At 48.6% G+C, this 17,346-nt stretch overlaps 1 protein-coding gene across 2 annotated transcripts in view; it reads left to right on the top strand.

The window, feature by feature from the left end:
- Window positions 1–2,652: 2,652 nt before the first annotated feature.
- The window catches only part of rassf8b (Ras association domain family member 8b), a 129,632-nt gene continuing 114,938 nt past the window's right edge, over window positions 2,653–17,346 (top strand). Inside the window, exon 1 of one of the 2 annotated variants that reach the window (XM_080207183.1) lies at window positions 2,653–2,882. The gene's annotated coding sequence lies outside the window, so the exon portion shown is untranslated. Of the gene's footprint in view, window positions 2,883–9,087; window positions 9,152–17,346 lie in introns of those variants that run through there. The other variant, XM_080207184.1, reaches the window with a different exon arrangement.

Raw genomic sequence — 17,346 nt, 5'->3', positions numbered from 1 at the left:
TGGGGGTGTGATATGGAGAGTATGATATGGGAGGTGTGTTATAAGGAATGTTACTGGGAGGTGTGATATTGAGATGTTTGACAGGGTGATATGATATGAGGTGTGATATGGTGGGTTATATTGATGTGTGTTAAAGGGGTGTGATATGGAGGATGTCTTATGGAGGGTGTGATATGGAAGATGTGATATAGGGAATGTTACTGGGAGGTGTGATATTGAGATGTTTGACAGGGTGATATGATATGAGGTGTGATATGGAGTGGTTATATTGATGTGTGTTAAAGGGGTGTGATATGGAGGATGTCTTATGGAGGGTGTGATATGGAAGATGTGATATAGGGAATGTTACTGGGAGGTGAGATATTGAGATGTTTGACAGGGTGATATGATATGAGTTGTGATATGGTGGGTTATATTGATGTGTGTTAAAGGGCTTTGTGACATGGGGGTGTTCCGTGATATGTAGTGTACTAAGGGGAGGTGATAGCAATAAGTTATATAGGGATGTGATATGGGATTTTAATGGGGGTTGGGATACCGGGGTGTGATCTGAAGGTTAAGTCTGAGGAGATGATTTGTGGAATGTGAGTGTACGTGTGATATGAAGGAGGTGATGTAAGGGTGTAATATGGGCTAAGAATGAGGGTGTTATGTGGAAGGTAATTATAGGGATGAGATATTGGAATTAGGTATGAGAAGGTGATGTGAGGGGGTAATTATGAGGGTGTGATACGAAGGGTTGGTATGAGAGTGTGATATAAGGTGGGTAACATGTGGGCAATTTGAGGGGTATAATGGGGGTATGATATGGAGCAATTATGGGTGTTGGATTTTGGGGATAATGTGAAGGGGTAATTATGAGAATGTGATGTGTGGATGTGATATACGAGGGTTATTGAGGGGAAGATAATTGGGTATAATATGGGGTAATCACGGGGCTAGGACATTGGGCTATGATATGAGGGATTGATGTGAGGATGTGACATGAGCTGGGTGTCACGATAGGTGATATGATGGTGGTGTGATATTGGGATAATTATGGATGTGTGATATGAGAATAATTATGAGGTGGGATATTTGGGTAATTATGAGGATGGGACATTGGGGCAATTACTGGGGTAAGTTATGGGAGTTGGATATTGGGGTAATTATGTTTTTTTAAGTTTTGAGTCTATTTGTGGTGGGATATTATAGCAATTATCGGGGTGTGATATTGAGGTAATATATGAGGGTGGGGCGTGGGGTAATTCTAGGGCTGGGATATTAATAGTAATTGTGGCAGAGGAATTTTATGGTAATTATGGGGAATATTGGGAGAATTATGTGGGTCGGATATTGTGGTAATTACGGGAGTGGGATATTGGGGTAAAAATGGGGGTGAGATATTGAGGTAATTATGGGGTGAGATATTAGGGTAATTATGGGGGCGAGATAATGGACTAATCATGTGGGGCAAATATTGGGGAAATTATGGGGTGGGATATTGGGGTAATTATGATGTGGGTTAGTGGGATAATAATGCGGATGTGATATTGGGGTAATTATGGGAGTGTGATATGGGGGTAATTATGGGGTTGGGATATTAGGGTAACAATAGCGGAATATTGGGGTAATTATAGGGAATATCAGAGTAATTATTGGGATGGGATATTGTGATTATTATGGGAGTGGGATATTAGGGTAATTATGGGGAATATTGGGGTAATTATGCAGTGGGGATGGTGAGGTAATCATGCAGGTGGGATATTGGAGTAATTATGGGGCGATATTGGGGTATGATATGAGGGCAGGATATTGGGGTAATTATGGAGTGTAATATTGAGATAATGATGGGGTCTGATAGTGGGGTAATATGGGGTGTGATATTGGGGTAATTATGGTGTGGGATATTGGAGTAATATGGGGTGTGATATTGGGGTAATTATGGGATGGGATATTGGTGTAACCATTGGGGTGGAATGTGGGGTAATTAGGGGTGGGATATTGGGCTAATTATGGGGTGGGATATTGGGGTAAAATAGGGTGTGATGTTGGGGTAATTATGGGATGTGATTTTGGGGTAATATGGGGTGTGATATTGGGGTAATTGCAGGGTGTGATTTTGGGGTAGTATGGAGTGTGATATTGGGGTAATTATGGAGTGTGATATTGGGGTAATTATGAGGTGGGAATATTGGGGTAAAATGGGGTGTGATGTTGGGGTAATTATGGGGTGTGATTTTGGGGTAATATGGGGTGTGATATTGGGGTAATTACAGGGTGTGATTTTGGGGTAATATGGAGTGTGATATTGGGGTAATTATGGGGTGGGAATATTGGGGTACCCATTGGCGTGGAGTGTGGGGTAATTATGGGTGTGATGTGGGAGCAGGATATGGGTTAATTATGGGGAAATAAGGGTGGTCTATGGTGTGGGATATGGGGTAACTATAGGGTGTGATATGGAGTAACTTTGGGGATATGGGGGTGGGATGGGCTAACTATGAGGGCATTTTTGGCTCGGGTACGGGGTGGTCTCTGAGCTGCTGCCTGTCCCGGGCCGGGTTCCCTTTAAGAGATTGCGGAGGGAGGCAGCGGGGGCCGGCCCGCGGCGAGGTTCCAGGCAGGGAGCGGAGCTGGGTTAGCGGCAGTGCGGGCTGTGTGCCCGGAGAGAGACAGGACTCCGGGACTGAGTCCCCCAGCCCCGGGGACACTGATTCAGTCCCCCAGTGCCGGCCAGCTGGATACAAGTTACTGAGCAAGTTTGCGGCGCCCAACACTGTCGGTGTAACAGGTCCCGGGGAGGATCCACAGCCGCCGACCCCCCGAGATAAAGCGAGAGGGGGGGGTATTTGCAGCCGGAGCCGCTTCTTGTGGAGCCGCAGAGATCCCGGGACTGACAGGTATGGAACTGAGTGATATCCACCCCCTCCTCCTCCCCAGTGCAGAGTGCAGGGATTTACTGCTGCAGAAACTCATTCCTCCTGGCTGGGAAAGTGCTGACCCTAACATTCCTGTTAAAAGCAAGAACTTGCATCTGAATAGCGCCTCCGGGACGGTGCAGAAGCAAGCAGCGCCTTCGCAACGTCCCTGCTGGAAGCAACAAGGCAGACCAGTCTGTGCACAGCAAGATCCCACAGAACGTCTGTGGCAGTAACGTTGGTGGAGTGGAGTGGAGTAGTAGTGGTAGTGGTGGTGGTGGTGGACTCCAGAAGTTGAACCACGGTGGGTCAGCACTGCTGCCTTACAGCGCCGGGGACCTGGGTTCGATTCCCAGCTCGGGTCACTCACTGCCCGTGTGGAGTTTGCACGTTCTCCCCGTGTCTGCGTGGGCTTCCTCCGGGTGCTCCGGTTTCCTCCCGCAGTCCAAAGATGTGCGGGTTAGGTGGATTTGCCGTGCTCGGTTACCCTTTGGTGTCGGGGGAGGGGGGGGGTGGTGGTTAGCAGGTGAGGTTACAGGGATAGGGCCTGGGTGAGATTGTCGTGGTTGCAGGCTCGATGGGCTGAATGGTCTCCTTCCGCGCTGTAGGGATTTGATAACAAGAGGGTGTTGGCAGCTCAGCCAGTTAGTTCAGTGATGGGACTGCTTAGAAAATAAATGCTGGAAAAAAACCTCAACAGGTCTGGCAGCACCTGTGGAGGGTTAATATTTCGAGTTGAACCCCTCATCAGTGAGCAAATTCATACTGGACTCAAAACATTACCACTGGGTAAATGGTAGAGTGTTGTTTCCGGCAAGTAAACCAGTGTGTTTCTCTCCAGAGGAACTGGAAATTTTCTCTCCAGATCTTACAACACTGCCAAAAGAAAAATCCAGGAGCTGTGCTTCACACTGGGGGGATGGGGTCTGAACACCACCTCAAAGCCAGCTGAACTGAGATCAAGGTGCCATCTTTACCTGAGTAAGTACCTGAGTCAACATCTCCCCTCCCCCCACCCCATCCCCGCTCTCCGCCCCACACCCCCACCCTGTCCACCACAGACATCTCAGGGACTCCTTCCTGAACCAGTACCAGAATCAGCGTTCCCCCCACCCACTCCCCACTCCCACCCGTCCCTCTTCATCGGCACCTTCTCCCACCTTCTCACCCCCTCTCCCCCTCCACCCCTCTACGGTCAGAGCCAGCACCCACCGATGCCCTCGCCCAGTGGCCATCGCTGGCGTTCCCTGTTCCTCTGTCCGTTCCCAACCACCATCACATCTACATGAATTTACCCCCCCCCAACCCTTTTCCCCATGAGGCTCCCACCGCCTGGCCCTGCGCACCCCCCCCCTCCCCCTCCCCCTCCCCCTCCTCTGGGGAGGCGATACGAACCATTACAACCCTGGGAGGTCCCATGATAGGTTGACGTCTAGGTGAACCTGTTGTAGATGGCACTGATGTGATGCCACACCACGCCTGCTGAGTATTCAGTGGCGGGGGGGGGTGCTTGCCAATGACGAGCTAATATATTAATGAGAGATTCCTGCTGTCTCACAACGTTTCCCCCGACAAGGGGGCTGGAAGTTCGGAACTCGGAAACTCGCCGGCGCAACCCGCGCTCACCGGAGTTCGAGCACGCGACGCCGTTCCCACGGACAGAGAGTGCGGCCTCGGAATCACCTCTTCCGTCACGGATGGTGCCGGACCTGCTGAGATATCCCAGCATTAGTGCAGATTTGCAGCATTTTGGTGCAGTGGCCATGGTTGTTTTACAGACTGGAGGAAGGTCAGTCGTGTCTTCTCCAGGAGTTAGCACGAGAACCACTGGTCTTTGTGATCTGTGTCAGTGTCCTGGTGGAGGGTGCACGCGCAAAATTTGCCGATGGCACAAAACTAACCACGAGGAGGATAGTGGTAGATGTCAAGTGGACAGGGGTTGGTGGACTGTGGATGTGGCAGATGAAATTTAATGCGGAGAGGTGTTTCCACATTTCAGTGGAAAGAATAAGGAAAAGGCAACATAAGAAATCGGAGCAGGAGTAGGCCATCCAGCCCTTCGAGCCTGCCCCGCCATTCAATAAGATCATGGCTGATCTGAAGTGGATCAGTTCCACTTTCCCGCTTTCTCCCCATAACCCTTAATTCCCTTGTCTATCAGAAACCTATCTACCCGTGACTTAAATATATTTAGCGAGGCAGCCTCCACCACTTCAACGGGCAGAGAATTCCAGAGATTCACCACCCTTTGAGTGAAGAAGTTCCTCCTCAACTCTGATCTAAACTGTCCCCCCCCTTATCTTGAGGCTGTGCCCTCTAGTCCTGCTATCCTTTCTGAGTGGGAAGAATCTCTCTACCTCTACCCTATCCATCCCCTTCATTATCTTATACATCTCTGTAAGATCCCCCCTCATCCTTCTAAACTCTGAGTACAGACCCAGTCTATTTAATCTCTATAACATATAACATAGGGTACAATTCTAAAGGTGCTGTGGGTGGGGGCAGCACGGTATCAGAGTGGTTAGCACTGCTGCCTCACAGTGCCAGGGACCTGGGTTCGATCCCTGGCTTGGGTTCAATGTCTGTGCAGACTTTGCACATTCTCCCTGGATTTCCTCTGGGTGCTCCAATTTCCTCCTCCAATCCAAGTACGTGCTGGTTAGGTGAATTGACCATTCTAAATTCTCCCTCGGTGTCGGAGTGTGGCGACTAGGGGAATTTCATTGTACTTCATTGCAGTGTTAATGTAAGGCTACTTGTGACTAATAAATAAGTAAACTATATGGACGCAAAGTATTGAAGGTGGTTAATAAGCATATAGACAAGATAATGAACTGTATAAATAGAAGTATAGAGTACAAAGTATAGGAAGTTATGATGAGGCTTCAGAAAACACTGGTTCAGCCTTCACTAGACTATTGCGTTCCATTCTGGGCACCACACTTTAGGAAGCTTGTAAAGGCTTTAGGGAGAGTGCACAAAAGATTTATAAGAACAGTTCCGGGGATGAGGAACTCCAGTGTGGCTAGAGCGGAGAAGCTGGAGTTCCTATTAGAAATTAGAATTAGATAAAGCTGTTCACAAGTGTGTGTGGTTTGGATAGAGTGGATAAAGAGAAACTGTTCCCATTGATGGAAGGATTGAGAACCAGACAATATAGATTTAAGGAGCTCAGCAAAAGAACCAGAGGCAGAATGAGGAGAATCTTTGATTTGCAGCGAGTGGTTAGGATCTGGAATGTACTGTCTGAGAGTGTGGTGGAGACAGATTCACACAGCGATCACAGGACTCTGGGGAAAAGCCAGGGGAGTGGGATTAGCTGAATAGCTGTTGCAGAGACACAATGGCTTCCTCCTGTACTGATTTTGTGAATAGTCCCCATCCCAACACTTCACCCAGCTGGGAGGGCGGATGGGCCCTCCCTTAACATCTAAGAACATAAGAAATAGGAGCAGGAGTAGGCCATCTAGCCCTTCGAGCCTGCCCCGCCATTCAATAAGATTGTGGCTGATCTGAAGTGGATCAGTTCCACTTTCCCACTTTCTCCCCATAACCCTTAATTCCCTTGTCTATCAGAAACCTATCTACCCGTGACTTAAATATATTCAGCGAGGTAGACGCCACCACTTCAACGGGCAGAGAATTCCAGAGATTCACCACCCTTTGAGTGAAGAAGTTCCTCCTCAACTCTGATCTAAACTGCCCCCCACTTATTTTGAGGCTGTGCCCCCTAGTCCTGCTGGCCTGAAAGATTGGAGCTCCTACAGTGCAGCACTCCCACAGCCCTGCAGCAGCCTGGAGGATGTACTCAGGTGTTTGGAGTGCATCTTGAACCCTCAACCTCCTGACTCCGAGATATGAACTCTGCACAATGATCCATCGCTGATCCGTATAGCGATCAGTCTCTCAGCCCCTACAGTCTATCCCACAATCCTCCTCTCCAGCCGCTTGCCACATTGATCCACATTTTCAGCGCTCTTGCAGAGTGCAAGGTTCAGAGATTTGGTGTTTGTCAACTGCGATAAAGAGAAGAATTTGATCATGTTTAAGAATACAATAGGGTATAATGGATCAGAAAGTTAGCATTGTATCTGAATTGAGTGATATAAGCTTGAATGGGCAGTGGAACTGCCTGCAGAACCATTCTACTGGGTAATTCCTACTGTGGAGATGTGTATCTCACAGTGATAGACCCGTGGATGTGAGTTGACATTTAAATCTTGCTGGAGAAACTACAGTTTTAAAATGTATTTATTATATAAAGTCATAAGTAGGCTTACATTAACACTGCAATGAAGTTACTGTGAAAATCCCCGAGTCACCACTGTCTGGTGCCTGTTCAGGTGCATTGAGGGAGAATTTAGTCTGGCCAATCCACCTAACCAGCACATCTTTCAGAATGTGGGAGGAAACTGGAGCACCCAGAGGAAACCCATGCAGACATGGGGAGAACATGCAGACTCCACACCGACTGGGAATTGAACCCAGATCCCTGGCACTGTGAGGTAGCAGTGCCAACCCACTGTGCCAACATGCTTTTGTTTAAGTTTGGTTAATGTGTGTTAAGTGGTGATGTGGATTGGGGGGGAGGGGGTGATGTTTAACATTGATAGGATTTTGTTACCTTTTTAACTTTTTGTTAAAGTTCAGCACTGTCTGGACATTAATGAACATTATTGCTTTATTCAAGACCCAAATCATCGACCCTTGTTGGGGGATGGGGAAGATTAGGGTCTGAGCCAGTTAAATATATCTCGGGACTGACTGAACTCCACTTACACTGGACTAGTTTCCACGTGATGTTGCCTCGCAGCCAAATTAGTTTCCCGTTGGACTGCGGAAAGTATGGAAAGAGTATCACAGAGTATCGGGTCTGGAAAGTGGTCAACAACAGGTCACGCTGTCCCTGCAGCCTGACACCGCTGACTGATGACCCTCTGAAGGGTCGATCCTAAAGAATAACAGCACATGACACAGCAGGAGGGCCAGAGATCCAGTGGAACTCTCTGGGCTGCAGTTGGCTCCACTCCCTTTAAGCAACAATAAATAATCCCAGATGAAGCTCTGTGGAGTGACTGTAGACACAGCATTCTGCAATTAGCCCGTTTATGAAGTCATGGGCCATTACAATCAGAGGCACATTCTTTAACAGGTCTGTAAGCTTTGTCAAATGTAAACCGAAGTCTCTAACAGCAGAAGAAATTTGTGGAAGATTGAATTTATACAGCACCATTCACAATCTCAGAGCATCTCAACGGGATAGGTGGGAAGTACGTTCAGTGTTGTATCAAACACAGGAGCTGATTTGCACAGAGCTGTGATCTACCAGCAGCGATGTGTTGGGCAGCTATTCGGTCTTGGAGATATTCACTGGAATTTTACCGGCCCACCGTGGGAATTGGGACAGACAGTGGGAAGGTCTGTTGACCTCGGGTGGGATTTTACAGAATCAGGATGAGCGAGGTTGTAAAATCCGCCCCCACCCATTGCCTCTCATCTGTTTCCCTGTCGCCTCCGACTCGGAGCGAGTCCCGTTCCCCGATTGCCCCCCGACGCGGAGCGAGTCCCGTTCCCCTGTCGCCCCCCCCCGACGCGGAGCGAGTCCCGTTCCCCTGTCGCCCCCCCCCGACTCGGAGCGAGTCCCGTTCCCCTGTCGCCCCCCCCGACTCGGAGCGAGTCCCGTTCCCCTGTCGCCCCCCCCGACTCGGAGGGAGTCCCGTTCCCCTGTCGCCCCCCCCCCCCCGACTCAGAGCGAGTCCCGTTCCCCTGTCGCCCCCCCCGATGCGGAGCGAGTCCCGTTCCCCTGTCGCCCCCCCCCCGACTCGGAGCGAGTCCCGTTCCCCTGTCGCCCCCCCCCGACTCGGAGCGAGTCCCGTTCCCCTGTCGCCCCCCCCCCGACTCGGAGCGAGTCCCGTTCCCCTGTCGCCCCCCCCCGACTCGGAGCGAGTCCCGTTCCCCATTTGCCGCTGTCCTACGTTGAATCCTGGTTGAGGAATGTTTTTTCCTTGTTTTCAAATCCCTCTGTAGCCCCACCTTTTTACAATAATCTCTTCCAGCCCCACAGCAGGTCAAATATCTGAACTCAGCGAACTCTGACCTCTTGAGCCCATTTTAATGGCTCCGGTATTGGTGATCGGACCTTCAACCTGGGCACCCTCTAAACATCTCTGACGCTGTCTGTCCTTCCTCCTCAAGACACTGCTTCGATAACATTATCTTTGACCAAGCATCTTGTCCTCATGTCATCATAGGTAACTTGGTATCAGATTTTGCTTTATTACGTTATTGTGAAATATCTAATGATATGGACATAAGAAGCTTTTGTTCTTCTCTGGGTAGTGCCAAGGAGGTCTTTTGCCTCCACCTCAGAGTTCAGTGTCTCATTTGAAAGGCAGCACCCCCTCCGACAGTGCAGCAGTCCCTCAGTAGTGCACGGGCGAGTTAGTTTGATTGTGTTCCAATCTGGAGAGTGGGATCTGAACCCACACCTTCCTAGAATCGATAGGGTGGATTCTCGGAGGCTATTTCCCAGGGCTGAAATGGTCGCTACGAGAGGACACGGGTTTAAGGTGCTGGGGAGCAGGTACAGAGGAGATGTCAGGGGTAAGTTTTTCACTCAGAGGGTGGTGAGTGAGTGGAATCGGCTGCCGTCGGTGGTGGTGGAGGCGAACTCGCTGGGGTCTTTTAGAAGACTTCTAGATGAGTACGTGGGATTGGGAGTTATAGATAGTTCTGTGGCCTGGTAGGTATGGATGTGATCGGTGCAACTTGTGGGCCGAACGGCCTGTTTGTGCTGTAGTGTTCTACATTCCTGAGGTAGAAGTGAGAGTGCTATTGAGTGGATTTGCATGAGCACTATTCTCCCTTTCAGCAAAGTTTACTTTGTTAGTGTCACAAGTAGGCTTATATTAACACTGCAATGAAGTTACTGTGAAAATCCCCTGGTCGCCACACTCTGGCGCCTGTTCGGGTACGCCGAGGGAGAATTTAGCACCTAACCAGCACGTCTTTCAGACTGTGGGGAGGAAACCCACGCAGACATGGGGAGAATGTGCCCACTCCACACAGACAGTGACCCAAGGCTGGAAATTGAACCCGGGTCCCTGGCGCTGTGAGGCATCAGTACAAGCCCCCCCCTTCCTTGTCAGCAGCAGTGCGTAAAATTTATTTTCTCCAGCACAAAGGCTGATTTGAGTAATCATTGTGCGCGAATTTCAGGAGGAAGACACAAGCGCGTTCAGTGGGTGGCTGTGAATCTGGTTGATTGTTGCCAGTGCTGGCGGGTTTGAAGTTCTGTTTCATGTTGTTGCAGTTTCCCTACCTCCGTCGCTGTTTCAGTCTTTTGTAGAGCTTTGTGTTGTGGTGCCTTTAACACATGTTTCTCAGCTGTTACAGCCTCCGCTCCTCCGCACCCCCAGCCAGCAGACCACCCCCCCCCCCCCCCCCCCCCCCGCTCCCTCCCTCGTGGCACAGACTTCAAAGTTGGCAAATGGATGGTGTTGTGGCAAGGGAATAAAGGATCCATTTTCACTTGTGTGGAGCTCTTCCAGATGTTCTTGTCGCACGTTGACTCACTAATCAGCAGCAATTATATTTTTTAATTTCTCTCTCTGTGATTTTCACCCATTCCAAGGACCAGCTGGGACCACAACTAGAATTTATTTTGTTGGCTGTGAGAGGATTTATTATTTATATACCTGTTTGGCCTAGTGGTACGATCGCTAGACTATTAATCCAGAAACTCAGCTAATGTTCTGGGGACCCGGGTTCGAATCCCGCCACGGCAGATGGTGGAATTCGAATTCAATAAAAAAAAAATCTGGAATTAAGAATCTATTGATGACCATGAAACTTGTCGATTGTTGGGAAAACCCATCTGGGTCACTAATGCCCTTTAGGGAAGGAAATCTGCCATCCTTACCCGGTCTGGCCTACCTGTGACTCCAGAGCAATATGGTTGACTCTCAACTGCCCTCTGAAATAGCGCATCAAGCCACTCAGTTCAAGAGTAATTAGCGATGCCCAGCCAACGACACCCATGTCCTATGAATGAATAAAATTAACCTGGGTCTCTGGCGCTGTGAGGCAGTAGTGCTAACCACTGTGCCACCATGCTCTCTGTTCCTTCCTCTGGGAAAATCTAGAATTGGGAGTCACTGTTTAAGAATACAGGGTCGCCCATTTAACACGGAGATGAGGAGAAATCTTTTTCACTGGAAGATGGTGAATCGCTGGAACTTTCTTCCTGACAAAGCAATGGAAATAGCGTTTGAATATTTTGAAAGGCAGAAATGGGTAGACTCTTGGTGAGCAAGGGAGTGCTAGGTTACTGGGGATGCAGATTTGAGGCCAGTATCTGATCAGCCACGATCTTATTAAATGGTGAAGCAGATTCGATGGGCCGAACAGCCTCCTCCTGCTTCTTGTTTGTGTATTTTCCTCTCGCACAATTGAAACTTTTACAGATGCACCATAGAAAGCTTTCTGGTTGTATCACAGCTCGGTATGGGCTCCTGCTCTGCCCAAGACTGCAAGGAACTACAAAAGGTCAGGAATGTAGCCCAATCCACCACGCAAACCAACCTCCCATCCATTGACTCTGTCTACACTTCTTGCTGCCTCTGCATAATTGAGGACCCCACCACCCCGGACATTCTCTCTTCCACCTTCTTCCATCGGGGGGAAAAGATGCAAAAGTCTGAGGTCACGTACCAACCGACTCAAGAACAGCTTCTTCCTTGCTGCTGTCAGACTTTTGAATGGACCTACCTTGCATTAAACTGATCTTTCTCTACACCCTCGCTATGACTGTAACATTTTGCACTCTCTTTCCCTCTCTATGAGCGGTATGTTTTGTCTGTACAACATGCAAGAAACAATACTTTTCACTATGTGACAATAAGAAATCAAATCACAAATGGCCACAAATTATGAATTTAACTCAAGTTTAAAATAATGAGCCATTCTTGCCTGAAGGTGTGCAGGAATAAGGACAGATTGAGTGTAGATTTACGGATGTCTTGCCTCACAAAAAGAGGAAAGCTGGCAAAGCCACATTTACTGTCCAACCTGAAAGGTGGTGGTCCACCCGAGTGGAGTTTTAGGCCGAGGATACTTTAGAAGCCATGTGTAGGCCTGAGTAGAGCTGGAGCTACAGATTCTCTTCTCTCAAGGAGACAGATGGATTAGAAAATTAAAAGTTGTTTTTACTGTATTTTGGATGCTGTTGTGCTCACATGAGAACCGTAGAATCCCTACAGTGCAGAAAGAGGCCATTTGGCCCATCAGGAGGCCCAGGCTCTCCCCTCTGCCCTATCCCCGTAACCATGCACATTTAGCATAGCCAATCTACCTAATCTGTACATCTTTGGACACTATGGGGCTATTTAGCATGGCCCATCCACCTTCCCTACACATCTTTAGTATCGTTCCACAAACTGTTGCATGGTTGGGGTTTGATGCCTTGAAATCCGGTCCAGTGTTTAACCACTCCGGTGTTGGTCATGATGTGTGGTCTGGTAGGGATCTGTACTGGGTTAGAATCATTGAATTCATACAGAGCAGGAGCAAGCTATTCAACCCATCGAGCCTGCACTGACTCTTCAACAATAAATCCCACCCAGGCCCTATCCCCGTAACCTCCCATTGACCAGTTAATGTCCCAACCTGTACACCTTGGGACGCTAAGGGGCAACTTAGCATGTCTAACCTAACCTGCACATCTTTGGGGGCGGGGGGGTGGTCTGTGGAAGGAAATCGGAGCTCTCGGAGGAAGCCCACGCAAACACGGGGGGGGAACGTGCAGACTCCACACAGACAGTGACCCAAGGCAGGGATCCTGAGTCCCTGGCGCTATGAGGCGGCAGTGCTAACCACCGTGCAACCCTCGAGGGTTATGAGGGACGCTCGTAAACAGACAGGCAGTATAATCGGTTTTGATGACAATGCTGCATTGTGTGATGGGGGGGGATTGGTAATACTCTGAGTGATTGCTACACCGTGCTTGTTTGGCTGATGTGATTGTTGGATTGTTTATTTAAGTGGCTGAGAATCAGGTGATTACACTGACCTGTTAAACACGCAGACAATGGGTTACTATCTGCGGCAGAGATAGAAAGGAGAAGAATGTGTGGCAGTGGCTTAATCATTCGCCCAAATGATCGTGTCAATAAGGTCAAAATATTTGCTGTACATCTGAGGAACAGTTGACTCGTTGTTTCGATCCTTTTGAGAACTCATCATTGGGATCACATATTGGAATGCTGCTCCCTTCAACGTCACGATCCCCTTGGAGACAGGGGGCGAGATTTTCCGGCCACGCTGGCCCCCAAGACTGGAAAATCCCACCTGAGGTCAACACGGCATGGTCCGTGTCCCGCTCGCTACGATTCCCGTGAGGTGGGGGGGGGGATGGGAAAATTCTACCCGTGACCTCGGTCTGCTTTGGGCTGTAGAATTAGGCAGTGTGCAAGGCGTGTGTGTAAAGTCCAAGGACGTTAGTTGGAAGATGGTCAGGTGAATTTTTGCTGGCGTCCTGGCCGGTGCGCCCTCTGATTTTAGTTTCGGGGTCGACCGGGTAATTCATTTCGACGCGGTCCCTTTAAGAGAGAAAAAAATTGTGCAGCCAAGCGCTTAAAGGGACAGCACGCTCAGAAGGAGAAAGCCGTCCAGAGCAGTTCTGATTTCCCAGTTTAATTCTTCTATTTTTGGTGGGGCCTCTCAGGTCTGTGCAGCCTGGAGGGAACATTGGCTTCGGCCAATTGTCACCCCTCAACCAGCATTACTGAGAAAACGGCTAATTGGATCGTTATCTCTGTGCTCTTTCCAATTGCTGCCGTGTTTCCTGTGTTATGGCCGTGACTACACTTTGGCAAGTATTTAATTAGACGTGAAATACTTTTGGGCTATACTGAGCGGGCGAGACTTGCTGTCTGAACTCGAGCCTGATCTTCCTTTACAAATGCACTCAGAGTCATTAACAGCGAGCGAGTGTGTAAATGGTATTAATAGCTGGGACTTTTAGAGGTTGCACTGGAAATGTCAGCCTGCATTTTGCGCTCTACTGGAGCGGGACCTGAACCCATAAACTTGGCGACTCAAGGACAGAATGCTCAGCACTGAACTTCACCTAATCTCCTGATGTGCGACTGTATATACATTGTGGGGATGTCCCACAGCCTGAAATGTGTCTGGCACTGTAGTACCTACCTATCTGGTGCTGTCACACTCCCTCTCTTGGCAAAGTGCCAACTTATGGCATATCCCTGGTGCTTGTCCCATTTCACATCTGAAAGCGAAGCCATCAGTGCTAGTTTGACAGGATAGACTTCCAGCCTGGTTGAAATTGTTCCGTGTGTCTGCCCTTCCAGCGATTAGACCCCAGCAGATATGAACACCGAACTTTCCTCAGCCACTATCAAACATTACGCTGCTGTAGGTACAGGCCTAAATGTGGTGGTGTATTTAGAAGGGTCACAGGCGCCTTAGCAAGCTTAAGATCCCCTCTTTGTGATCAGGTAGCAGCTCCATTCTGTATAGCAGTAGAATCACATTGCACAACAGATGGCCATTCGGCCCATCGTGTTTGTGCTGGCTCCCTGGAAGAGCTATCCAATTAGCCCCTTTACCCAATCTAAAGTTAAAGTTTGTTTAACTTAAAGTTTATTTATTAGTCACAAGCAAGTCTCACATTAACACTGCAGTGAAGTTACTGTGAAAACCCCCGAGTTGCCACGCGCTCCGGGGCCTGTTCGGGTCAATGCACTTAACCAGCACGTCTTTCAGAGTGTGGGAGGAAACCGGAGCACCCGGAGGAAACCCACACTGACATGGGGAGCACTTGTAAACTCCACACAGACAGCGACCCGAGCCGGGAATCGAACCCAGGTCCCTGGGGCTGTGAAGCAGCAGCGCTAACCCACTGTGCTACCGTGCCGCCCTGCTCCTTCATGACCCTATTATCTTTAAACAATTTTAAATATCTGTCCAGTTCCCTTTTGAACGTTGCTTTTGAATCTGCTTCCTTCATCCTTTCAAGGGATGCATTTCAGAATCACAACTAGTCACTTATATAAAAAAAAAATTATCTCCACCCTGCAACTCCAGGTTTTGCACCAATTGTTTTAAATGTGTCCTTTTTTTTCCAGCCAGTGGAACCTCTCATCATTTTGAAAACTCCTTGTTCCACTCCCTGCTCCAGGGTAAACCGTCCCAACTTCTCCAGCCTCTCCAGCTAACTGGCGTCCCCAGTATCAATACACTGTCTCAAAAGGCCTTTGTTGGCCCATACTTTGATGTACTTCTAATAGCTGAGGTCTAACCAGTGATTTTTAAAGCTAATTGCCTTCCTTTCATACACCGTGCCTCCATTGATAACCCAAAGGGTGGCACAGGGGGTTAGCACTGCAGCCTCTCAACGCCAGGAATCCAGGTTCAGTTCCGCCTGGGATCTCTGTGTGGAGTTTGCACGTTCTCCCCGTGTCTGCGTGGGTTTCTTCTGGGTGCTCCGGTTTCCTGCCACAGGCCAAAATGTTGGGGCTAAGTGGATTGGCCATACTAAATTGACCAGGATGATTAGTAGGGTAAATACGTGGGGTTACAGGGATAGGGCCTGGGTGGAATTGTTGTCAGTGCAGGCTCAAACACTGCTGCTTCACAGCACCAGGGACCTGGGTTTGATTCCCGGCTTGGGTCACTGTTTGAGTCTGCACATTGCCCTGTGTCTGAGTTTCCTCCAGGTGCTCCAGTTTCCTCCCACAGTCCGAAAGATGTGCTGGTTAGGTGCACTGGGCCATGCTAAAGTCTCCCTCACTATATCTGAACAGGAGCTGGAGTGTGGTGACTAGGAGAATTTCACAGTAACTTCATTGCGGTGTTAAAGTAAACCTACTTACAACTAATAAATAAACTTTTTCAACTTTAAGGCTCGATGGGCCTAAGGCCTCTCTTTGCACTGCAGGGATTCTATGATTCAATCCATTTTGTTTTGAACGAATTTAACCTGCTATCTTCAAAGATATGCGAATTCTATTTTAAAATAGAATGTTTTGTTTTTGTGGATCTGCAGTTAAAAAAATAACGTGCATATAATCAACTCGGGTACATTTACAACCATATTTACTGAAACCAGTATTATTCTTTGACCAATTTTATCGCATGTAAGGTTCATCAGTAAATAGTCCTCAGTATTAATATGATATTTGAATGAAACCTCTTTCTGTTGGAGAAGTGTTTGCGTTTGCATACATGTATACATTTAAATATGGCTTCACCACACAGATCCAGTTCTACCGTGCAATTTTGGCAGTCCATTTAGTCAGTTGTTGTGTTCTGTCTCGGGTCACGGTGCCTCCTGATTGCTAATTCTATTTGGAATAAATGTTTTGTGTGGAGCACTCTCTGCTGCCACAAACAGATGGAGTGCTGCTTGCCTCAAGTGACATTGAGGCACTTCAGCAGAGCGACGCTGCATTACTGATTCCTGCAGACCTTAGAGTTGGCAAGCGCTTAACGTCGATAGCTGCAGCCACTGCTGCTTTGGTGTCCACATAGCGTTCAGTTAGTGACCCTGTTCCTTACCCTAAGGTACAGCAAGACTTGTCCTCTCTTTCTGATCTGGAGTTAAGCCTCGAGGATTGAAGTATCTGAAGATTGTCGGAACGCTGAGACAACGTCCTTGGCTTGTGACCGGAGAAGTGTTGAAACTGCCCGGAGTACCCCCACAGTGAGGAGGCTAGACCCTTTCCCCTGAGAAGGGACGAGTGTTAAGGGGGTAGGGATGTCCCAAAGCTGGTTTGTGTTGGTGCTCCAGGACCTCGAGTGGCAGTGCTATCAGATGAGGGCGGCACGGTGGTTAGCACTGCTGCCTCACGGCGCCAGGGACTGGGATTCCGTTCTGGCCTTGGGTGGAGTTGGCACATTCTCCCTGCGTCTATGTGAGATTTCCTCCCACAGTCCAAAGATGTGCGAGTTAGGTGGATTGACTAAATTGCCCCTCAGTTTGGGGGGTTAACAGGGTAAATATGTGGGGTTACAGGAATAGGGCCAGAGTGGGATTGTTGCTGGTGTGGGCTCGATGGGCCAAATGGCCTCCTTCTGCACTGTAGGGATTCTATGAAGTAATTATATAGGCTCTAAATAGTTTAGTACACATTTTTCAGTACTTTGTCACAAATCTTGTCCACCTAGTTGAAATTAGGAGGAAGCAGGAATTCTGTTGAAAATCGATACGCTCCGGAGTGAAGCTGTCCTTATCCCACTGGAAACTTTGTGACTCAGTAGCTGATTCTATCATGCTCACAACACCAGGTTAAAGTCCAACAGGTTTATTTGATAGCAAACGCCACTAGCTTTCGGAGTGCTGCTCCTTCATCAGATAAGTGGGGGTTCTGATCACAAACAGGGCATATAAAGACACAGACCCAATTTACAAAACAGTTGTTGGAAT

This window comes from Carcharhinus amblyrhynchos, chromosome 19, assembly GCF_965287045.1.
Source record: "Carcharhinus amblyrhynchos chromosome 19, sCarAmb.v2.hapA, whole genome shotgun sequence".
Taxonomy (NCBI): domain Eukaryota; kingdom Metazoa; phylum Chordata; class Chondrichthyes; order Carcharhiniformes; family Carcharhinidae; genus Carcharhinus; species Carcharhinus amblyrhynchos.
The sequence above is the reverse complement of the archived record's forward strand: the minus strand, read 5'-3'. Positions and strand labels throughout refer to the sequence as shown.